Source organism: Tursiops truncatus, chromosome 1 (genome assembly GCF_011762595.2).
Source record: "Tursiops truncatus isolate mTurTru1 chromosome 1, mTurTru1.mat.Y, whole genome shotgun sequence".
Lineage (NCBI taxonomy): Eukaryota > Metazoa > Chordata > Mammalia > Artiodactyla > Delphinidae > Tursiops > Tursiops truncatus.
Window position 1 is genome coordinate 51,263,298 of NC_047034.1, and position 23,693 is coordinate 51,286,990.

At 37.6% G+C, this 23,693-nt stretch overlaps 1 protein-coding gene and 1 long non-coding RNA gene across 17 annotated transcripts in view; both read right to left on the reverse strand.

Moving 5' to 3' along the window:
- RASAL2 (RAS protein activator like 2) overlaps nt 1–23,693 on the reverse strand; it is a 384,407-nt gene that overhangs the window by 92,683 nt on the left and 268,031 nt on the right. The gene's annotated exons all lie outside the window — the stretch shown is intronic.
- LOC141278556 (uncharacterized) lies at nt 346–10,636 on the reverse strand. Its single transcript, XR_012331385.1, has 2 exons — nt 8,003–10,636; nt 346–2,700 (listed from the first exon to the last, which is right to left on the reverse strand). It is a non-coding gene; the product is annotated as an uncharacterized lncRNA (long non-coding RNA).

Genomic DNA, 23,693 nt, shown 5'->3' on the forward strand with positions numbered 1-23,693 from the left:
CTGTCAACTGGAAAGACACAGTTTATGGATATTTATACGGTTATCTTAATTTTCAAATACAAAGCGTATCTATGGTTCTTAGTGATAACAACCAGGGATCTTAGTAGTAATAATAGAAGTATAACAAGGATAACTGCAACACCAAACTAACATTTTTATTCCTTATTACATGCTAAGTGTTTTATATTAATTTTCTCTTCAATCCTCACAATTCTCTGGAATTGGAATTATCGCCCCCATTTTACAGATGAGGAAGCAAGATGTTCTATTACTCTGCCCATGTTTGCAGGGCTGGTAAAGGGCAGAATCAGAATTAGAACCCATGCAATCTGAATCTAGAGGCTATACTTTTTTTTTTTTTTTTTTTGCGGTACGCGGGCCTCTCACTGTTGTGGCCTCTCCCGTTGTGGAGCACAGGCTCCGGACGCGCAGGCTCAGCGGCCATGGCTCACGGGCCCAGCCGCTCCGCGGCATGTGGGATCTTCCCGGACCGGGGCACGAACCCGTGTCCCCTGCATCGGCAGGCGGACTCTCAACCACTGCGCCACCAGGGAAGCCCTAGAGGCTATACTTTTAATCACCACGCATTCTATCCTGTTCTCCTTGTGTTTTGTATAATGGATTGTAATGAAGAAAAATAAGGTAAACAATCATGGAGACTTCAATTTTCTTACTTCTTCCTAAAAATAACTCAAAGAACTTTAACAAGTGCACATGATTCTTCATATTTTAAAGAGAATTAAATCATACTCTTTGGGGGATAATTTACTGCAAACAAAACCCCATCAAAGAAAACTCTCAATCCTGGAATGCTAATGCTATTAAGAACATTATAATCAAGAAACAAAGAGGGGTGAGGCAATGTGGTAAAGAAGGAGAAAAGTTACTTGCTTAACTTAATGGTGAAAAAATTTGAACAAAATAGGAATTAAGCTATAAAGAATATCTACCACTGATTCCTTGAATTAAAAAGTGACAAAAAACCCTCCAAAAAATAACCCACCCTTAGGGGGAGGGTTGAATAAGCAGAGCACAAAGGTTTTTAGGGCAGTGAAAATATTATGTATGATACTGTAAGGGTGGGTACATGTCATTACACATTTGTCCAAACCCACAAAATATACAACATTAAGAATGAGTCCTACTGTACTATGTACTTGGGGTGATTATGATGTGTTAGTGTAAGTTCATCGACTGTAACAAATGTATTACTCTGGTGGCGGTACTGATAATGGGGGGAGACTATGCATTTGTGGGGACAAGGGTACACAGGAAAATCTCTGTAACTTTCTCTTAATTTTGCTGTGAACCTAAAACTGCTCTAAAAGAACAGTCTTAAAAAAAAAAGAAAACCTGCCCTTCTATCCTCATAAAGCAATCTTCAGTACACCTAAGTGGAAAGATAACTACTTAGGCCAATTCTATGAGACAAAAATAGATAAAAAGCATTGGTCAGCATAAAGTTACTGTTTTGAACATTTCAATCTAGTTATTTATGAGATTTTCTTAATCTCATAGCTTCATTTTGGTGAATAATATTTTGTCTTCAACTCTGGAAGACAATAGATCTTCTAATTTACAGAGATGCTCTAAGACCTTTATCTAAACTTTTCTATAACTGACTTTATTAGTATGTTTCAAATACAATTCTGGGTAAATCTGATTTATTCATACATAATTTCACTGTTCATCTATAAAATCTTTTTTCAAAAGATCTGATCCTTGATCATGCCAGGGTCTTTTAAGACTAATTTGGGTTTTATTCCAAAACAGACATTAATAGAAAGCACTGAAAGTACTGAAAACATAGAAATATTTCAGCCTCTAATAAAGATGAGAACTTAATCATTTACTGAGGACCAAATATGCATGCGGCGCTGCACAAAAAACAAAAAATCTTTACAGTGGACCTCACTTACTAGTGAAAGTAGCAGAAATGGGAGGAGCCTGTAATGTTGATTGGTACCCCTTTAGCCACCAAACACTGTCAGGTCTCTCTTTGAACGTTGACTTCATTTTGTTCTCTTTATTTCCACTACCATATATCACTCTAGTCCAGGATTTTTTATTTTCTCATGTAGATTACGGCAGGACCCTCCTAACTAATCTCACTGACTCCTGTCTCTCTCTGCTTAAAGCTATCCTGCTCACCATTACCAGATTAATCTCCCTCAAACAGTACTTTCTTAATGTAATTACCTTCCCAGAAATCTTAAAGATAGACAATCAGGCATTGAAAAAATATCACCTAGCCCCCACCTTACAGAGTCACTCTTTTCTGCCAACACTTTCCAACAAATTGCCTTAGTCAGATGATCTCTGATCTTAAACGGGCCATATTAATTCCTCTGTGTCTGTCTTTGCTAATGGTTTTCACCTATCTGCCAAATCTTAGGTAACCTTCAATACCAATTTCAATTCATCTGCTTCCCTAAAACCAGGCCTAATTATTCACATTTCTTTGATTTCCAAGTAATATATTTGTATAAGTTCACATTACTTGATTATATGTTCTCTAGTTTTGGATGCCAAACTACGTGAATTCAGGTCTTGCACTGCAAGATTTGAACAGTGGTGATCCTGTCTAAATTTTCAAATAAAATAAATTTTAATAAATAGAATTCTCTGAATTTTAAGTATTTCTCCCACAATGTTTCCATAAACCATTTGCACCCATTCTTGCTTGTCTCGCAGGGAATACTGAAACAGAATAAAAGATAATTGGTAACAAATAAATTTTAACTAAACAACTAAAAAATAGTTCAGCATAGTCTGGTCACCATTTTTTTTCCTTTAATAAACACATGTGATTGTACAGAATTGCCATTTTTTTTTGTATGTTAAAATGGAAAAATATCAGCAATTTCATATGGTTCAACTTAATTCATAATAAAATTATTAATAAATTTTCTAGTTATTTCTAATTCACATATGGCATTAAAGTGTATCACTAATCAAGTTTAAGAATCACTCATTTTATGTCTATTAAATTGAATCTTCCACTATAATTGAGATTTTGATAAAGAAGTTTCATGGGAGATTAAGTTTTTCCTTCTATGCATCATTCTATTTAAAGATTCACAAATTTTCAGGTTTTATTAAGAAGCACAATTAAACATAAATTAATCAGGTTTATGTCTTGATATTTTCTTATTAACTTCTATTTTCTTGAGATATCTGTTCACCTTGATTTCCTTTAGTTTTTTACTTGCATATCCCTATAAGGACAAATTTTGAAAGAATTTCCTTTTTTTATTTTTCCTTTTCTAAGGATATCCCCTCAACAAAGGATGTAATACTTAAAAACTCTAAGGTAACTATGACCACCTGTGGGGTTCAATATGAATTGCCATGCTTAGGTTTTAGCATGGTTCTTAGCATTTGTTTTTTCAATTTAGATACCATTTATTCACTTGCAATGAAAAACTGAACTATCACTGAATGTAAATATTAATGCAAGTGTGATCCAGCGTTTATTCTTTTTCAGAAGTCAAGCTATATGAGAAATCAAACCACAATCGGTGGTAGATTTTAAATTATTGATTCAATTTCTTTAATGGTTATAGGTAGCAGCCCTACTTACATTTTTTTAATTCCTACTGTAGCCAATTTTAATAAGTTATATCTTTCTTTAAAATGTCCATTTTCTTCAATTTTCTATTTCTTCAATAGTCTATTGTTTAAGTCTCTGATTTTCTGTAATTGTGTCCTTTTTCCCATTTCTAACATTGTTTATTTGTGGTTTTTCTTCTGTCTTGGTCAAATCTTGACAGTTTTACCTTTTTTTTTTTTTTTTCCCCGGTATGCGGGCCTCTCTCTCACTGTGTGGCGTCTCCCATTGCGGAACACAGGCTCTGGACGCACAGGTTCAGCGGCCATGGCTCACGGGCCCAGCCGCTCCGCGGCATGTGGGATCTTCCCGGACCGGGGCACAAACCCGTGTCCCCTGCATCGGCAGGCGGACTCTCAACCACTGTGCCACCAGGGAAGCCCAGTTTTATCTATTTTCATTGGACTTCTTTAAGAAACAACTCTTAGCTTTATTGATACTATTATGTTTAATTTCTGTCTTCTATTTCATTATCATCTGCTGTTATCTTCATTATTTCTTTCCCTAAACTTTCTTTGGTTCTATTCTTTCTTTTTCTGCCTTGTTGAGCTGAATGCTTAATTGGCTCATTTAATTTTATCCTTTTCAATATAAAAGATTAGGGCTGTAAGTTTCACTTAGTAACTATTTTAGCAATATTTTACAAGTTTTTATAGGTACTATTTTCAGGATGTTTAGTTCTAAATATTTTATAATTTCCATTGTTATTTTTTTCTTTGACTAAAGAGTTATAATAAGTAACTTTAAAAGTTTCCAGAAAGAAAAATTTTAAGAGTAAATTTTTTGGTACTAATTTCTGACTTAGTTCATTAGATCAAGAGAATATGTTTGGGGACTTCCCTGGTGGACCAGTGGCTAAGAATCCACCTTCCAATGAAAGGGACACGGGTTCGATCCCTGGTCAGGGAACTAAGATCCCACATGCCGTGGGGCAACTAAGCATGCCCACCTCAACTACTGCGCCTGTGCACTACAATCAGAGAGCCCAGGTGCTCTGGAGCCCCTGCGCCACACCTAGAGAGAAGCCCGTGCACCGAAAAGAAGAGCCTGCGTGCCTCAACGAAAGACCCCGCATGCTACAACTAAGACCTGACACAGCCAAATAAAGGAAGGAAGGAAGAAAGAAAAAAAGAAAGAAAGAAAGATTAAAAAAATAGAGAATACGTTTGTATGATATAAAGAATTTGATTTGTTGAGATTTGTTTATGCCCCAATCCACTGTCCGTTTTCATAAAGATTCCATGTGTACTTGAGAAGACTATATAAGTTGGATTCAGGATTCTATACATGTTCATTAACTCAAGCTAATTTTGTTTTTTATATCTTCTATACCCTTACTAATTTTTATAAATAGGATTGTAGATTTATCAATTTTTCCTTATACTTCTGTCAATTTTTCCTTATAAATTTTAAGGCTCTGTTATTGAGTGCATGTAAGATTGTTATAATTTTCTAGTGATTTTTATATGTTATCATTACATAGGGACCTCCTTTATTTCTAGTAACACTTTCTGACATAAAGATCCATTTGATTTCATTTTCAATGGCTATGGTATAGCTTCCTTTTAATTAGTATTTGCCTGATATATCTTCTCCCAAAACTTTTACTTTTTTTTTTGGAGGAAATAAATATTTTAAAATTTTATTTATTTTTTTATTGAAGTATAGTTGATTTACAATATCATGTAAGTTTCAGGTGTACAGCACAGTGATTCAGTTATACATACATATATATATTCTTTTAAAAAATTATTTTCCCTTCTAGGTTACTACATAATATTGAGTAGTCCTTGTTGGTTACCTATTTTATACACAGTAGTGTGTATATGTTAATCCCAGCCCCTAATTTATCCCTCTCCTACCACCAAAACTTTTACTTTTAACCCTCTTGGGTCCTTGTGTGTGTGTCTCTTTTTTTGGCCACACCACATGGCATGGGATCTTAGCTCCCCGACCAGGGATGGAACCTGTGCCCCCTGCAGGGGAAGTGCAAAGTCTTAACCACTGGATCATAGGGAAGTCCTGCTTATGTCTCTCTTATTCACAGCATTTTAAAAAATTGAGTCTAACATACTTTACCTTTTTAACATTTTTATATATTGTTTTCTGATATAGTTGGATTTTATTTTTACCATGTGTTTTCTGTTTACTTTATTTCTATGCTTTTTTTTCTGATTTTCTGTCTTTTCTCAGATTGATCAAGTTTTAAAAATTCATTTTCTCCTCTACTGTTTTTGAAATTATGCACTGTATTTTTATTCTTTTAATAGTTGTCCTTAACATTTTTTAACATGTGTACCTAAAGCCTAAAGCTAATCCTGATTTCTATCCTTCTCTTGAATAATTCAGTGATCTTAAAATGCTTCAATTTCAATTACCCGCTTCCTATCTCTGACATATTATTGTTGTCCACTATTTCTGATTTACCTTATCAGAACTGTGATTATGAATTCTCAGGGGATTTTTATCTTCCTCCCTCCCCCATCAGTCCAGTCTAAGCTAAGTAAGATTTATCAATTTTGTCAGTGAGCAGATTTTAAATTTCCACTTTCACTCTACAAGTAACCCCGTCCTATGGGGAACAATGGGGTGGGGCTTTCGGTTCTAATTCCTCTCTTTGTTTGGTCCCTAAATCTATCTCCTATCTTGTGGCCATTAAACCTTAACTTTTTGGAATTCTGAGACAGGCAAATGTCCCCAGGGCAATTCACTACCTGGATTTTTAATTGTTTTCTTTTGTTCTCTTCCTGGGAATTTCCTTTCCCTCCTGAGAGGAGAGTTCAGCCATCTAGTTTTAAATGTTTCTTTCAAAAGACTCCAGGATACAGAGAACAGACTTGTGGTTGCCAAGGGGGAGAGGTTTGGGGGAGTGATGGAGTGGGAGGTTGGGGTTAGCAGATATAAGCTATTATATACAGAATGGATAAACAACAAGGTCCTACTGTATAGCAAAGAGAACTATATTCAATATCCTGTGATAAACCATAATGGAAAAGAATATTAAAAAATGTATAAATATGTCTAGCTGAATCACTTTGCTGTACAGCAGAAATTAACACAACATTGTAAATCAACTATACTTCAATTAAAAAAATAAAATAAAATTTTCACTAATATGACATTTCTAGTTGTTTCCGTGTTATTTTTCAGGATATCTAGTCTGACATATTGCCAGAAATGAGAGTTTTAATTTTTGAATATGCTTTCCACCGATGTTAGGTGTAATTAAAAAAAATCAGATAATAGTTGCTAATGCTAAATTATTAACTATAGTTAGTAGAGTCACTTAGATACTTAAAAATATATTTAGATTTTATAAAAATCATGTTCCTCTTTTATAGAATTATCCTATTACTTGAATGACTTAATGAAATGAATTCATGTATATCAGTTTAGAAAATTTAAAGGAGTACAAAATATTTGTTAAGTATTTTCTTTTTTTCTAGAATTTGGAAAACCAATTTATAATGCGCTGAATAATAATTGCAAACACTACCAATGTACCCTAAATGGTACTTGTAGGTATGAGAATAGAGAATAGTAGTAAAAGGTAGATCTGCCAGAATAATTTAGATAACTGTGAAAATGGCTGAATCTCAAACTTGTGGGTATCTGAACAGCATTCATTCATTCAAAAAAGTACTTATTAAGTAGTATTAATTAAGCACCTATTTACTACTATTCTGGAAAATGCCAAATATTAAGATCCCTACCCTGCAGTAGCAGGGGAGTGCTGGATGGGTACACAAATAACAACATAAATGGATACACAAATAACTAACTACAATGCAAGTCTGGATAAGACAAATGCCATAAGATTAATACAATGGCTATTATCTCCCTCATCTTTCCTACTTTCTATGGCTAAATATCTGCATGCATCTTTGATTCCTGTATGAGTTTCTCCCTTCTCCCCCTCAAAAGGTTAATTGTGTGCCCTTAATCCCACCCTCACCCTCAAAACCATAAAGGATTTTTGTTCTCTCAGTTATCCTCCTCTCTTGTAAGTTCAATATCTTGTTCTCTCCTCCACCTAAAAATATGCACGTCTCCCCAATTTTAAAAAAAGGTACCTTTTCCTTTCTATCAGTCACAGATTTCTCCAGACCGGAGACCTAACCCGTGGCTCTCACTATCATCTCACCATCTGCTGTTTTTCTCAATATTATAAAATCTGATTTCTTCTCCCTTAAATCTAATGAATGAAATAGCATCGATACCTTCACAGGTTATTAAAAGCCTCCCAATTGTCTAATTCAGTGTACAATAGTTTCTGACTTCTCTTGGGCTTTTGTAACCAATGACACTATTGACCACACTGTTGACCTTTTCTATCTTTCCATTAGGATTGTTCTGTATCTCTTCTTCCTCTCTACCCCACCCCACCCCTACCTTTGGTGTTCTTCAAGATTCAGCCCCTGCTCTCCACTTTTTCTTGACAGTCTCTCAACAGTAGATAACCTACAAATGCTTCAACAATCTTTCTTCTCTAGATGGCTCCCAGACGCTGCTCTCTACCTGTGACTTCATTTCCAATCATCAGAACTATATTTCTATCCAGATGTGTACTAGTCACCTCAAACTCAATATATCTAAATAGAAATTACCCTCTTCCCTTAAAATCTGGCTCCCTTTCCCAACTTCTCTATTCCTGTTAGTAGTACCATCAGCCTTCTAACTTCAAAAACAGTCTTTGATTCATTTTGTTCCCCATTCCTCTAATCGGTCACCAATTCTGCTGATAGATCCTTTATAATCTCTCCATATTTTCATTTCAGTTATTCATCTGAGCTGTGCAAATATTCATGTGCATCTGGAGTGTACTGGGTGCTGAAAAGACAGAGGATTGAGCCCCTGTTGTGGAGGCATTCATGATCTAGATTAATAATAAATAAACAACTAATTATAATATAGAGGGTTAAATCTTAAAATAGAGGCACTTATTTCATACCTGGACTACTGTAATAGCTTTCAAAGAGGTCTAACCACTTCTAGGCTCTTCCCCTAGTGTGACACTTTCAGATATGTCTTCCTAAAAGACTATTTTGACCATATCTTTTTTTTGCTCAAGAATCTTTAATTCTTCTCAACTGCTTTCAGGATAAAATTGTCACTAATTAGCCTGCCATGAAAGATCCTAAACAGTGAGCCACCAAATATCCTTCAAGTATTATCTCTTATCTTACCACTTCTTTACATGAACTTTCCATTCTTTTCAAATCAGTTTACTCTTCGGACATGAAAATAATTTAATATTCCTCATGACACTCCCTTCATACAGCAAACTCCACCATTTCCATAAAAATATATTCTATCATTTAAGATCCAGGTTAAATTCTATCTCTATAAGGCAACCTTCAGTGTTCCTAATCAAAAATGATGTCTCCCTTCTTTAAATCCTCAAAGAAATTTTTGCCTGGATAAATCATCTCACAATCAGGTCCTGCCTTATTTTATTTTCTCCATTGTTGTCTTGAATTATCATTAATTTTTTCTCACTTAATTGTACATAGTTCATGTTTTCTCCCCAACCAAATTCTATGCTTCTCACAAGCAGCTCTATCTTATACTTCTTTGTATCCAGCCATAGTACCTAGCACAGTATCTTGTTCATGAGCAAGATTTGAAATAGGGGTAGGGTCTTGGAAAGTTCAGTTTGGATGAAGGAACACTGCCGATAGAAGAAACAGCACATGCAAAGGTAGGAAAGGGCAGTGCTTGTCCAAGATAGAGAAAGTTAATGAATTTGGTGGAATGAAGGGTCCTCCCTACCTCTGACCTACCATTGCCGAAAGGAATACTGGAATGTCAGGTGGAAGGGCCAGAATAAGTTCTACAGTAAGGTGTTTTATCTGATAGGTGATGAGGGAGCCATGGAATTTTTAAATAGACTAATGAAGAGGGCACAGTTTCATGAAATTTCATCAAACCAGCAGTGCACTAAATTAATAGGAAGGCCTGAACATCACTTAAGTGGCTATTGTGCAAAGATGAAGTAGTAAAGCCTAACCAGCATTGAGTGCTTTTCTTTCATCTCCTCTCCTAGAAGGATATCTGCCATAAAATTCCTTAGGTAAAGAAAGCACAATTGCATAGGTTATCTGATTCAATGTCCCTTTCAGTTCCACTTATCCTAGATTCACCATAAAGTAGACTGTTTTCTCTTGGCATCTTCCTTGGGAAAAGCACGTTCTCATCAATGGTAACTACATTAGCAAATGACTCACTGCAAGTTATTCCAAGCTATATCAAAGAGAGTTTGCTCCTAGTTCCTCTGGAGTTTAGTAAATTCCTATTTATCCACAGGTGGAGGTGTTTGCTACCTGTGCTCAGGACTGAGCTTCAATCCCTAAACTAAGACTTGCTGACATCCAGGGCTCAACCCTGCCACAGCAGAGCACGGGATACATAGCTTCTATTCACTCAGTAACTAACTTCTTGTTACAGCCCTTGAGCAGAATCATGACTCCGACTTACCTGTGTTTTATCTATTATATATTCTCAGGTTTCCTTCCACTAGGTGGATAATTTGTAGGAATTTGCACTTTTCTTCTAAGTATGTCCTAACATCCTTTGTCTTTATTATCCCCATCTGTGGATAAAGGGGAATGCGAGTGGGGGTGGGTGAGAGGGGGCACAAACTGTAGTACTTTTTATTTGCCCATCTCTATTTATTTGATCAAATCCTATTTAGGCATAGTAGGGAAATAGCCAAAAAAAGAAATGAATTAATCTCGAGGATTGATAATTAAAATTCATAAAAAATATCATGCAAGAGCAAAGGAAAGATCTTTAGTGATGACTACCTTTCTTGCCCACGATGCAGTAGCGTCTAAGTGGTTGGTTTTACTCAGGGATATTGATATTTCTGTATGTGTGTGGGGGAAGGGAATGTGAAGCAAGTAGACTTAGAGCAGCTTCAGAGAAATGAGGAGTTAAGAGGTACATGTATTTCTTAAAGTCACCAAATGCCCAAGATAAGCAAAGCTATGATAAACAAATTAAGAATAGGATTAATATCTAAATATATGTATCTGAGTCTTTATAGAATCAAAAAAAAAAAAAGAAAACCTGATTAGGATGACTCTTTACATCTAAACTGCATAAAAAAAGAAATCATTTATGGAATGTTAAAATTGAAAACATAATTGAATTAATAAAACAGAAACTTATATGCTAAATATAATAAAAGAGAGTAAAATAAGACAGATATCTTTTGGAATGGCAGAAGACTTTTCATAGGTCATAGAGAATATTTATGAGTAATAAATTAGAACACCATAAATTCTGCCCATTTATAATAAAGGTATATTTAAGGAAATATAGGATAAATCAAATTTATAAAAATGATAAATTTGAAGGCAATTATTAATCTAACAAAAGTATTCACAAGTAAGATTTTTATAAGTATCAAGCTCTCCTATTAACTTAAGATACAATTGAATTTACAACCTAACTTTCCTAGGAATTTGTTTATTATATCAATAATTCCATAACCAATAATTGCTTTACTTAGAAATTTATTAGAAAGCACCTGTAAATGGAAAGTTAAAGTAATAGCTGGTCCATGTGTCCTATTTTATATACTCAGTCAAAATCTTATATATGAACATTCCAAATATTTTAAACCTTGCATAAAAGCTACTTCTCAATCCATATGTTGGCTTTTCTTGCACACAAAGCCTCCTCCCACTCTCACGCGGCAAGCCTCATCATCACTGTATTGAAAGGTATAGTAAAACAATAATACATTTGGGCTAGTAGAAGTTCTCTAAATACCACGAACAGCTGACCAGATGACATGGTAAGGCTTGCATGGAGCTGGCACTCTTTGTTAAAGCCAAGCAAACTGTCTCTTATTTCTCATAGCCAATGTTGATGGCACTATTTCTACAGACATAAAACTTGAAAAGCAAACAACTTAAACATATTCTGTTAATTCCTCTTCCCCCTTTTAAAAATACAGAAGTGGATTTTAGAAAATTCAGGGTCCTACTCCCCAAAGTAAGAGAAGTTCAGACAACAAAGGGTTAAAAGAACAAGCAGAGCCCTACCGTACCCAGAAACGACAGAAGGCTCTTCTCCTCTTCCGTGCTACTATCCAACCACTCGGCCACATCACCGGGGGAAAGGAGACTCATTCTCCAGCCAGAAAACTTTTCCATACAGAGCACAATTACTGAATGATGGAGCGGGAAAAGAAAGATACAGAGACTAAATTCTTGGGGGTCTAATACTAAAATTGCTGGCTAGGCTGTAATAATGAGAGAGAAAATGTGATCCTCCCTCTACTCTGAATTCTGTCTCTGTGACACCAATCTAATACGGGGGGGGGGGGGGAGGGGGAAGGAAATAGAGAGGGTTAAAAGAGGGTGATAGAAGAGAAGGAAAGAGAGATTTGTCCTTCAGTCTCTTGGTGTTAAGCTTTAGCCTGAAAGAAAAGCCAGGAAAAAACTGAATAATGATTTGTGTTCAATGTCAGGAGACAGCAAAGGAAAATAAAGAATAAAGATACTCAAAGAAAAAGAAACAGGTTCCTACACTGAAGCAGCTTAGATAACCAGACAGCACAATAGCTAATCAGTTAAGTAAATCATATCATCAAACAAAAACAAAGGCAAAAGAACAATTTCAGCATTTTGTTTTGTTCTGAGAAGAAAGGTTTTCAAATTTCCTTTCAGTCAGCCGGAAAGAACTGCAGCCCCCAACCCCTTCCTGCTTTAGCTGTTTCAACAGCATCCCAGCCCCCTTTATGAAGATTTCCTGTGAGCAAAGGCAGGTTGATAAATCTGTGAATAGGAAGCTCTCATTCCTCCTTTCTTCTGCTCCTCCTCCATCCCTCCCCCCACCTCGCATGGCGACTGCATTGATCGACAATAATGGAATCTGTAACTGACTGCCAACAGCAACATTAAGGATATTACAAGTCCACTTCATAAGAATTCGAGCCGGTGGTCGGAACTTGGGGGCAACTCTGGGGTTGTAGTCAATAGCTTTGTCTTTCTTAGCAAGAAAGGAAAGGGTCTGTGTGTGTGTGTGTGTGTGTGTGTGTGTGTGTGTGTAAAGGAAAGAAGGCTGAAATCTGAAAGAAGTAAGAGAAGTGAGCTTGTTGGGCTGAAGATTCAAAGACCATTAATGGAGCAAACAACTGTCCTTCAACTCCTGTCACACTTACAATGTCATTGTGAAGGAGTCAGATCCAGATGGATTTTTTAATGTGATTTACATTACGTATTTACATGGTTTGATTTAGGATTATTTCACAGGCTTACACCTTATTAATAGGCAGAGAAAAATCAAGCAGAAGAGGTATTTTGAGAGACCTAATATCCCGGTTCTCTGGAGATTGATTGGGTTTGTTACTATGAGGAAAAAAAAAACTCTCTTGAAAAGATAAGAGTTTTCCCCTGCATTAGCAAAAAATTAGCTCTTTTCCCAATATTCTACTCTTTCTTTCTATTCTAGAAATCTGCCTTCAGAGTGAAGTCTTACTGCTTAAGGGTTACTATCTCAATATATAGTGAATCCATACCCTCCTCTCCATGTTTACTTCATTATTCTTCTTCTGGACTCTTGTTCACTTTGTAAGTTCCCTGAGGACACAGCTTTGTAACCCTGACGGCGAGAGCAGTGCCTGGGAGTGCACTTAGTATTTACTGAAGTTTTGGTTGGCTGCTCTAAAAGCTTCAACAGCTTCCACATTGGCAGGAGGTCTCAGGTTGGATACTTTACGATCTCTTTTTAAAATCAGTCATTTTGACAGTGACTTAAAAGTCGTTGTAGCAATAGTACCAATTGATTGAGAAAATAGAAAATGTTAAAAAGAAAAGGGTATATTAGACCTCGGGGAAGATGGCGGAAGAGTAAGACGCGGAGATCACCTTCCTCCCCACAGATACACCAGAAAGACATCTACACGTGGAACAACTCCTACAGAACACCTACTGAATGCCGGCAGAAGACCTCAGACCTCCCAAAAGGCAAGAAACTCCCCACGTACCTGGGTAGGGCAAAAGAAAAAAAAAAAGAAAAAACAGAGACAAAAGAATAGGGACGGCACCTGCACCAGTGAGAGGGAGCTGTGAAGGAGGAAAGGTTCCCACACACTAGGAAGCCCCTTCGCGGGCGGAGACAGCGGGAGGCGGAGGGGTGAGCTTCGAAGCCGCGGAGGAGAGCACAGCAACAGGGGTGCGGAGGGCAAAGCGGGGAGATTCCCGCATAGAGGATCGGTGCCGACCGGCACTCACCAACCCGAGAGGCTTGTCTGCTCACCCGCCGGGGCGGGCGGGGCTGCGAGCTGAGGCTCGGGCCTTCGGTCGGAGCCCAGGGAGAGGACTGGGGTTGGTGGCTTGAACACAGCCTGAAGGGGTTAGTGCACCACGGCTAGCCGGGAGGGAGTCCGGGGAAAAGTCTGCACCTGCCGAAGAGACTTTTTCTTCCCTCTTTGTTTCCTGGTGCGCGAGTGGAGGGGATTAAGAGCGCTGCTTAAAGGAACTCCAGAGACGGGAGCGTGCCGCGGCTAAAAGCACAGACCCCAGGGACAGGCGCGAGCCGCGGCTAAAAGCACAGACCCCAGGGACGGGCGCGAGCCGCGGCTAAAAGCGCGGACCCCAGAGACGGGCGGGAGACGCTAAGGCTGCTGCTGCCGCCACCAAGGGGCCTGTGTGCGAGCACAGGTCACTATACACATCCCTATTCCGGGGAGCCTGTGCAGCTTGCCACTGCCAGGTTCAGGGGGTCCAGGGACAACTACCCCTGGAGAACTACCCCTCCCAGGTTCAGGGGATCCAGGGACAACTACCCCTGGCAGGCCTCAGGCTGGTGCAACGTCACAATGGCCTCTGCCGCCGCAGGCCCGCCCCGCACGCCGTGCCCCTCCCCCCCCCCCAGGCCTGAGTGCGCCAGATCCCCCGAATCAGCGGCTCCCTTAACCCCGTCCTGTCTGAGCAAAAAACAGATGCCCTCCAGCGACCTACACGCAGAGGCAGAGCCAAATCCAAAGCTGAGCCCCTGTGAGCTGTGAGAACAAAGAGAAAGGGAAATCTCTCCCAGCAGCCTCAAAAACAGCGGAATAAAGCTCCACAATCAACTTGATGTACTCTGCATCTGTGGAATACATGAATAGACAACGAATCATCCCAAATTGAGGAGGTGGGCTTCGAGAGCAAGATCTATGATTTTTTCCCCTTTTCCTCTTTTTGTGAATGTGTATGTGTATGCTTCTGTGTGAGACCTTGTCTGTATAGCTTTGCTTCCACCATTTGTCCTAGGGTTCTATCCGTCCATTTTTTTAAAAAATTTTTTCTTAATAATTAATTTAATTTTAATAACTTTATTATACTGTACCTTCTTTCTTTCTTCCTTCCTTTCTTCCTTCCTTCCTTCCCTCCCTTCCTTCCTTCCTTCCTTCCTTCCTTCCTTCCTTCCTTCCTTCCTTCCTTCCCTCCCTCCCTCCCTCCCTCCTTCAGACAACGAATCATCCCAAATTGAGGAGGTGGACTTTGAGAGCAAGATTTATGATTTTTTCCCCTTTACCTCTTTTTATGAAGGTGTATGTGTATGCTTCTGTGTAAGATTTTGCCTGTATAGCTTTGCTTCCACCATTTGTCCTAAGGTTCTATCCGTCCCTTTTTTTTTTTCTAAATATTTTTTAATTCAATAACTTTATTATACTTTATTTTATTTTACAGTATCTTCTTTCTTTCTGTCTTTTTTCTTTCCTTCCCTCCTTCCTTCCTTCCTCCCTCCTTTCCTTCTTGCCTTCTTTCCTTCTTTCTTTCTTTCCTTTCTTTCTTCCTTCCTTCCTTCCCTCCCTCCTTTCTTTCTTTCTTTCTTCCTACTTCTACTAATTCTCTCTACCTTTTCTCCATTTTATTCTGAGCCGTGTGGATGAAACGCTCTTGGTGCTCCAGCCAGGAGTCAGGGCTCTGCCTCTGAGGTGGGAGAGCCAACTTCAAGACACTGGTCAACAAGAGACCTCCCAGCTCCACATAATATCAAATGGCGAAAATCTCCCAGGGATCTCCATCTTAACACCAGCACCCAGCTTCACCCAACGACCAGCAAGCTACAGTGCTGGACAACCTATGCCAAACAACTAGCAAAACAGGAACACAACCCCACCCATTAGCAGAGAGGCTGCCTAAAATCATAATAAGTCCACAGACACCCCAAAACACACCACCAGACGTGGACCTGCCCACTAAAGAGACAAGATCCAACCTCATCCACCAGAACACAGGCACTAGTCCTCTCCACCCGGAAGCCTACACAACCCACTGAACCAACCTTAGCCACTGGAGACAGACATCAAAAACAACGGGAATTACAAACCTGCAGCCTGCAAAAAGGAGACCCCAAACACAGTAAGATAAGCAAAATGAGAAGACAGAAAAACACACAGCAGATGATGGAGCAAGATAAAAACCCACCAGACCTAACAAATGAAGAGGAAATAGGCAGTCTACCTGAAAAAGAATTCAGAATAATGGTAGTAAAGATGATCCAAAATCTTGGAAATAGAATGGACAAAATGCAAGAAACATTTAACAAGGACCTAGAAGAAATAAAAATGAAACAAGCAATGATGAACAACACAATAAATGAAATTAAAAATACTCTAGATGGGATCAATGGCAGAATAACTGAGGCAGAAGAACGGATAAGTGACCTGGAAGATAAAATAGTGGAAATAACTACTGCAGAGCAGAATAAAGAAAAAAGAATGAAAAGAACTGAGGACAGTCTCAGAGACCTCTGGGACAACATTAAATGCACCAACATTCGAATTATAGGGGTTCCAGAAGAAGAAGAGAAAAAGAAAGGGATTGAGAAAATATTTGAAGAGATTATAGTTGAAAACTTCCCTAATATGGGAAAGGAAATAGTTAATCAAGTCCAGGAAGCACAGAGAGTCCCATACAGGATAAATCCAAGGAGAAATACTCCAAGACACATATTAATCAAACTGTCAAAAATTAAATACAAAGAAAGCATATTAAAAGCAGCAAGGGAAAAACAACAAATAACACACAAGGGAATCCCCATAAGGTTAACAGCTGATCTCTCAGCAGAAACTCTGCAAGCCAGAAGGGAGTGGCAGGACATACTGAACGTGATGAAGAAGAAAAACCTGCAACCAAGATTACTCTACCCAGCAAGGATCTCATTCAGATTTGATGGAGAAATTAAAACCTTTACAGACAAAGCAAAAGCTGAGAGAGTTCAGCACCACCAAACCAGCTTTACAACAAATGCTAAAGGAACTCTCTAGACAAGAAACACAAGAGAAGGAAAAGACCTATAATAACGAACCCAAAACAATTTAGAAAATGGGAATAGGAACATACATATCGATAATTACCTTAAATGTAAATGGACTAAATGATCCCACGAAAAGACACAGATTGGCTGAATGGATACAAAAATAAGACCCATATATATGCTGTCTACAAGAGACCCACTTCAGACCTAGAGACGCATACAGACTGAAAGTAAGGGGATGGAAAAAGATATTCCATGCAAATGGAAACCAAAAGAAAGCTGGAGTAGCAATTCTCATATCAGACAAAATAGACTTTAAAATAAAGACTATTAGAAGAGACAAAGAAGGACACTACATAATGATCAAGGAATCGATCCAAGAAGAAGATATAACAATTGTAAATATTTATGTACCCAACATAGGAGCACCTCAATACAAAAGGCAAAAACTAACAGCCATAAAAGGGGAAATCGACAGTAACACATTCATAGTAGGGGACTTTAACACCCCACTTTCACCAATGGACAGATCATCCAAAATGAAAATAAATAAGGAAACACAAGCTTTAAATGATACATTAAACAAGATGGACTTAATTGATATTTATAGGACACTCCATCCAAAATCAACAGAATACACATTTTTCTCAAGTGCTCATGGAACATTCTCCAGGATAGATCATATCTTGGGTCACAAATCAAGCCTTGGTAAATTTAAGAAAATTGAAATTGTATGAAGTATCTTTTCCGACCACAACGCCATGAGACTAGGTATCAATTACAGGAAAAGATCTGTAAAAAATACAAACACATGGAGGCTAAACAATACACTACTTAATAACGAAGTGATCACTGAAGAAATCAAAGAGGAAATAAAAAAATACCGAGAAACAAATGACAATGGAGACACAACGACCCAAAACCTATGGGATGCAGCAAAAGCAGTTCTAAGAGGGAAGTTTATAGCAATAGAAGCCCACCTTAAGAAGCAGGAAACATCTCGAATAAACAACCTAACCTTGCACCTCAAGCAATTAGAGAAAGAAGTACAAAAAACCCCCAAAGTTAGCAGAAGGAAAGAAATCATAAAAATCAGATCAGAAATAAATGAAAAAGAAATGAAGGAAATGATAGCTAAGATCAATAAAACTAAAAGCTGGTTCTTTGAGAAGATAAACAAAATTGATAAATCATTAGCCAGACTCATCAAGAAAAAAAGGGAGAAGACTCAAATCAATAGAATTAGAAATGAAAAAGGAAAAGTAACAACTGACACTGCAGAAATACAAAAGATTATGAGAGATTACTACAAGCAACTCTATGCCAATAAAATGGACAATCTGGAAGAAATGGACAAATTGTTAGAAATGCACAACCTGCCAAGACTGAATCAGGAAGAAAAAGAAAATATGAACAGACCAATCACAAGCACTGAAATTGAAACTGTGATTAAAAATCTTCCAACAAAGAAAAGCCCAGGACCAGATGGCTTCACAGGCGAATTCTATCAAACATTTAGAGAAGAGCTAACACCTATCCTTCTCAAACTCTTCCAAAATATAGCAGAGGGAGGAACACTCCCAAACTCCTTCTACGAGGCCACCATCACCTTGATACCAAAACCAGACAAGGATGTCACAAAGAAAGAAAACTACAGGCCAATATCACTGATGAACATAGATGCAAAAATCCTCAACAAAATACTAGCAAACAGAATCCAACAGCAGATTAAAAAGATCATACACCATGATCAAGTGGGGTTTATTCCAGAAATGCATGGATTCTTCAATATACGCAAATCTATCAGTGTGATAAACCATATTAACAAATTGAAGGAGAAAAACCATATGATCATCTCAACAGATGCAGAGAAAGCTTTTGACAAAATTCAACACCCATTTATGATAAAAACCCTGCAGGAAGTAGGCATAGAGGGAACTTTCCTCAATATAATAAAGGCCATATATGACAAGTCCACAGCCAACATCATCCTCAATGGTGAAAAACTGAAAGCATTTCCACTAAGATCAGGAACAAGACAAGGTTGCCCACTCTCACCACTCTTATTCAACATAGTTCTGGAAGTTTTAGCCACAGCAATCAGAGAAGAAAAGGAAATAAAAGGAATCCAATTTGGAAAAGAAGACGTAAAGCTGTCACTGTTTGCAGATGACATGATACTATACATAGAAAATCCTGAAGATGCTGCCAGAAAACTACTAGAGCTAATCAATGAATTTGGTAAAGTGGCAGGATACAAAATTAATGCACAGAAATCTCTGGCATTCCTATATACTAATGATGAAAAATCTGAAAGTGAAATCAAGAAAACACTCCCATTTACCACTGCAACAAAAGAATAAAATATCTAGAAATAAACCTACCAAAGGAGACAAAAGACCTATATGCAGAAAATTATAAGACACTGATGAAAGAAATTAGAGATGATACAAATACATGGAGAGATATGCCATGTTCTTGGATTGGAAGAATCAACATTGTGAAAATGACTCTACTACCCAAAGCAATCTACAGATTCAATGCAATCCCTATCAAACTACCACTGGCATTTTTCACAGAACTAGAACAAAAAATTTCACAATTTGTATGGAAACACAAAAGACCCCGAATAGCCAAAGCAATCTTGAGAACGAAAAACAGAGCTGGAGGAATCAGGCTCCCTGACTTCAGACTATACTACGAAGCTACAGTAATCAAGACAGTATGGTACTGGCACAAAAACAGATGAATAGATCAATGGAACAGGATAGAAAGCCCAGAGATAAACCCACACACATATGGTCACCTTATCTTTGATAAAGGAGGCAGGAATGTACAGTGGAGAAAGGACAGCCTCTTCAATAAGTGGTGCTGGGAGAACTGGACAGGTACATGTAAAAGTATGAGATTAGGTCACTCCCTAACACCATACACAAAAATAAGCTCAAAATGGATTAAAGACCTAAATGTAAGGCCAGAAACTATCAAACTCTTAGAGGAAAACATAGGCAGAACACTCTATGACATAAATCACAGCAAGATCCTTTTTGACCCACCTCGAGAAATGAAATAAAAACAAAAATAAACAAATGGGACCTAATGAAGCTTCAAAGCATTTGCACAGCAAAGGAAACCATAAACAAGACCAAAAGACAACCCTCAGAATGGGAGAAAATATTTGCAAATGAAGCAACTGACAAAGGATTAATTTCCAAAATTTACAAGCAACTGACAAAGGATTAATTTCCAAAATTTACAAGCAGCTCATGCAGCTCAATAAGAAAAAAAAGAACAACCCAATCCAAAAATGGGTAGAAGACCTAAATAGACATTTCTCCAAAGAAGATATACAGACTGCCAACAAACACATGAAAGAATGCTCAACATCATTAATCATTAGGGAAATGCAAATCAAAACTACAATGAGATATCATCTCACACCAGTGAGAATGGCCATCATCAAAAAATCTCGAAACAATAAATGCTGGAGAGGGTGTGGAGAAAAGGGAACACTCTTGCACTGCTGGTGGGAATGTGAATTGGTTCAGCCACTATGGAGAACAGCATGGAGGTTCCTTAAAAAACTACAAATAGAACCACCATATGACCCAGCAATCCCACTACTGGGCATATATCCCACTACTGGGCATATAAACCAAAATTCAAAAAGAGTTATGTACCAAAATGTTCATTGCAGCTTTATTTACAATAGCCTGGAGATGGAAACAACCTAAGTGCCCATCATCGGATGAACAGATAAAGAAGATGTGGCACATATATACAATGGAATATTACTCAGCCATAAAAATAAACGAAATTGAGCTATTTGTAATGAGGTGGATAAGACCTAGAGTCTGTCATACAGAGTGAAATAAGTCAGAAAGAGAAAGACAAATACCGTATGCTAACACATATATGTGGAATTTAAGAAAAAAAAATGTCATGAAGAACCTAGGGGTAAGACAGGAATAAAGACACAGACCTATTGGAGAACAGACTTGAGGATATTGGGAGGGGGAAGGGTGAGCTGTGACAGGGCGAGAGGGAGGCATGGACATATATACACTAACAAACGTAAGGTAGATAGCTAGTGGGAAGCAGCCGCATGGCACAGGGATATCGGCTCGGTGCTTTGTGACCGCCTGGAGGGGTGGGATAGGGAGGGTGGGAGGGAGGGAGACGCAAGAGGGAAGAGATATGGGAACATATGTGTATGTATAACTGATTCACTTTGTTATAAAGCAGAAACTAACACACCATTGTAAAGCAATTATACCCCAATAAAGATGTTAAAAAAAAAGGGTATTATGAACTCATGTTTAAATAAATCTATATTTTATTACTCAAGATAACTATATAAAATTGAAAAGTAGGGATAAATACTTACAGAAGACATTTTATTGAAATGTCTTGCTTGTTTAGCATCTAAGCATGGATTGATAATCCCTTTGTAATAACTTTATAACACATCAGTATCTGTGGAGCTCCCAGGTTGAAACCACTGGCCTAGAGCACTGAGTTCCAACTTTCTGGTGTGATATGGCTCCTGTTTTTTTCTTGGTAGGGGCCCCCAAACTCTCCTTGGCTCAACCCTTTACTGTTTACCTCACTCCCATGCCTTCGCATGTTACACTTAAAGTAATCTACACAAGAGCAGGAAAAATTTACCTGCTTTGTTCATTGGTATTTCTCCAGTACGAGCATTATCTGGCACACAGTAGGTGCTCAAAAATTTTTGTTGATTGATTTTGGTACCTCCTCTGCGAGGTATCTTTCAACCATATGTACTTGACAACATCAAACTGATCCAGTGAGGCTCAGCTCAAATATCACCTCTCCAGGTCTTCCCTGACACTTTAATGCGGAGTTAATAGCTTTCTCATCCACACTTGCACGGTTATTGCTCCTAGTACTTTACTGAAATTATTTGTTTAGGTAGTTATTTCCTCCACTTTACATTTAGAAGGCAAAAAGTGTGTTCTACTAATTAAAAAAAACTTTAATGCCTAGTATATAGTGGATGATTAATAAATGTTAGTTGAATGATATATTACTGAAAGTAAGACTGTGATTCTATATGCCAAAGACAGATTAAAACAAAAGAATCCCATACATTCCTGAAAGGAATAGGGATAGGTAATGTTGGAGAGGCCTACAATTTTAGAGGGTAGCCAGGGAGGGCATCTCTGAGAGACTGACTTTTGAGTAAAGGGTTGCTAGGTTTTTAGGAAAAGGGAAAAACCAACAAAAAGGCCTAGAAGCAGTAATAGTCAGGAGACCAGTGCAGGTAGATTGATATGACCCTCATCTTCATAAAAATATGTATTAGTCCTCCTTATGTAAAATTTTCCTTACAGATAAAGCAATGAAACTTACCTGACAATGTAACAATTTTTATAGTGGACTGTACATTTTGCTAAAATATGAATCAAAGGCACGAAATACTGTGAGTAGGACTCACAGTTAAGAAACAATGCTTGATTATAATCTTTTCAACAAATGACCAAATCCTGTAGATTTTGGCTGTTTATTGTGTGCCTGAAGTGTAGTAAGGACTTAATCAACATTTGTTGAATTTATTTTATTCATTATTTTCCTAATAATATTGAAAGTACCTGGAAAATGTGATTGAAAGAGTTTCTACTTGAGGGCATTTATGTTTCCGGGTGTGTGCACGCACATGCGTGCACATGCACACGCCACTTACTGGGCTACAACTTACTGAAGTATTTTCTGGTCACTTCACTAAGTGCTTTACGTATAATATCTCATTTAAAATTCTTAAACAACAATGTAAGGTGGGTATTATTTTCATTTTACAGATGAGGAAACCAAAGATCATAAAACTTAAACTTGTTCAAGGTAACACAGGTAGTCAAAGAAGAGAAATTTGAACTTCTCAATATCTGGCCAAGGTTCCCTACTATAATAATCTATATACTAAAAGGACTAATTTAGGCAGGTGTTAGCTAACTTCTCTCATAGAGGGTCATACAGTAAACATTTTAGGCTTTGTGGCCCATATAGTCTCTTTCACAACTATTTGAACTCTACTATTAGAGCCCAAAAGCAGTCATAGACAATATGTCGATGAATGGGCATGGCTGTATTCCAATATAACTTTATTTACAAAAAAAAAAAAAAAAAAAAAGCTGTGGGGTGTAGTTTACTGACTCCTGATTTAGGCCCACACTGTCAATTCAGTCAATATTTTTTAAGTAATTAATATATGTGTAGATCTCTGCCAGGTCCTTATGATTGTAAAAAAGTAAAAGAATTATTTGCCTGGGTTAAAAAAGTTTTATTTTAAGAACTGAATAATTGTCTTTATTATTTTACTCTCAAGACACTAAACACAAGTTATTTCTTTCCTCCCACTTCCTTAGTCTCATGGTCCTATAGGAAACAATTTTTATTTGAATAAAGAGTATAAAACATGTAGCTCTCTCTTCAATTACTTAATATTCCTGATTTTTCTTATAGCTGCCTGTACTTATGCTTTCAGATTCACTTATTTGACAACATTAGTGATTAGTAAGTGCCAAGGACTGTTCTAAGCCCTCGGATTCAGCTGTGAATGAAAGAGGCAAAAAATCTCTGCCCTCATGGAGTTTATATTCTAGGGGGAAGAGATAAACAATACACAAAATTAAAAAGTAAAATATATATTGTGTTAGATGGTGAATAATGCCAAGAAGAAGAGTAAAGCAAGGAACAGGGATAGCTAATATTGGAGAGGTATACAATTTTAGAGGGTAGCCAGGGAGGGCATTTCTGCGAGATTGACTTTTGAGTAAAGGGTTGCAAGGTTTTTAGGAAG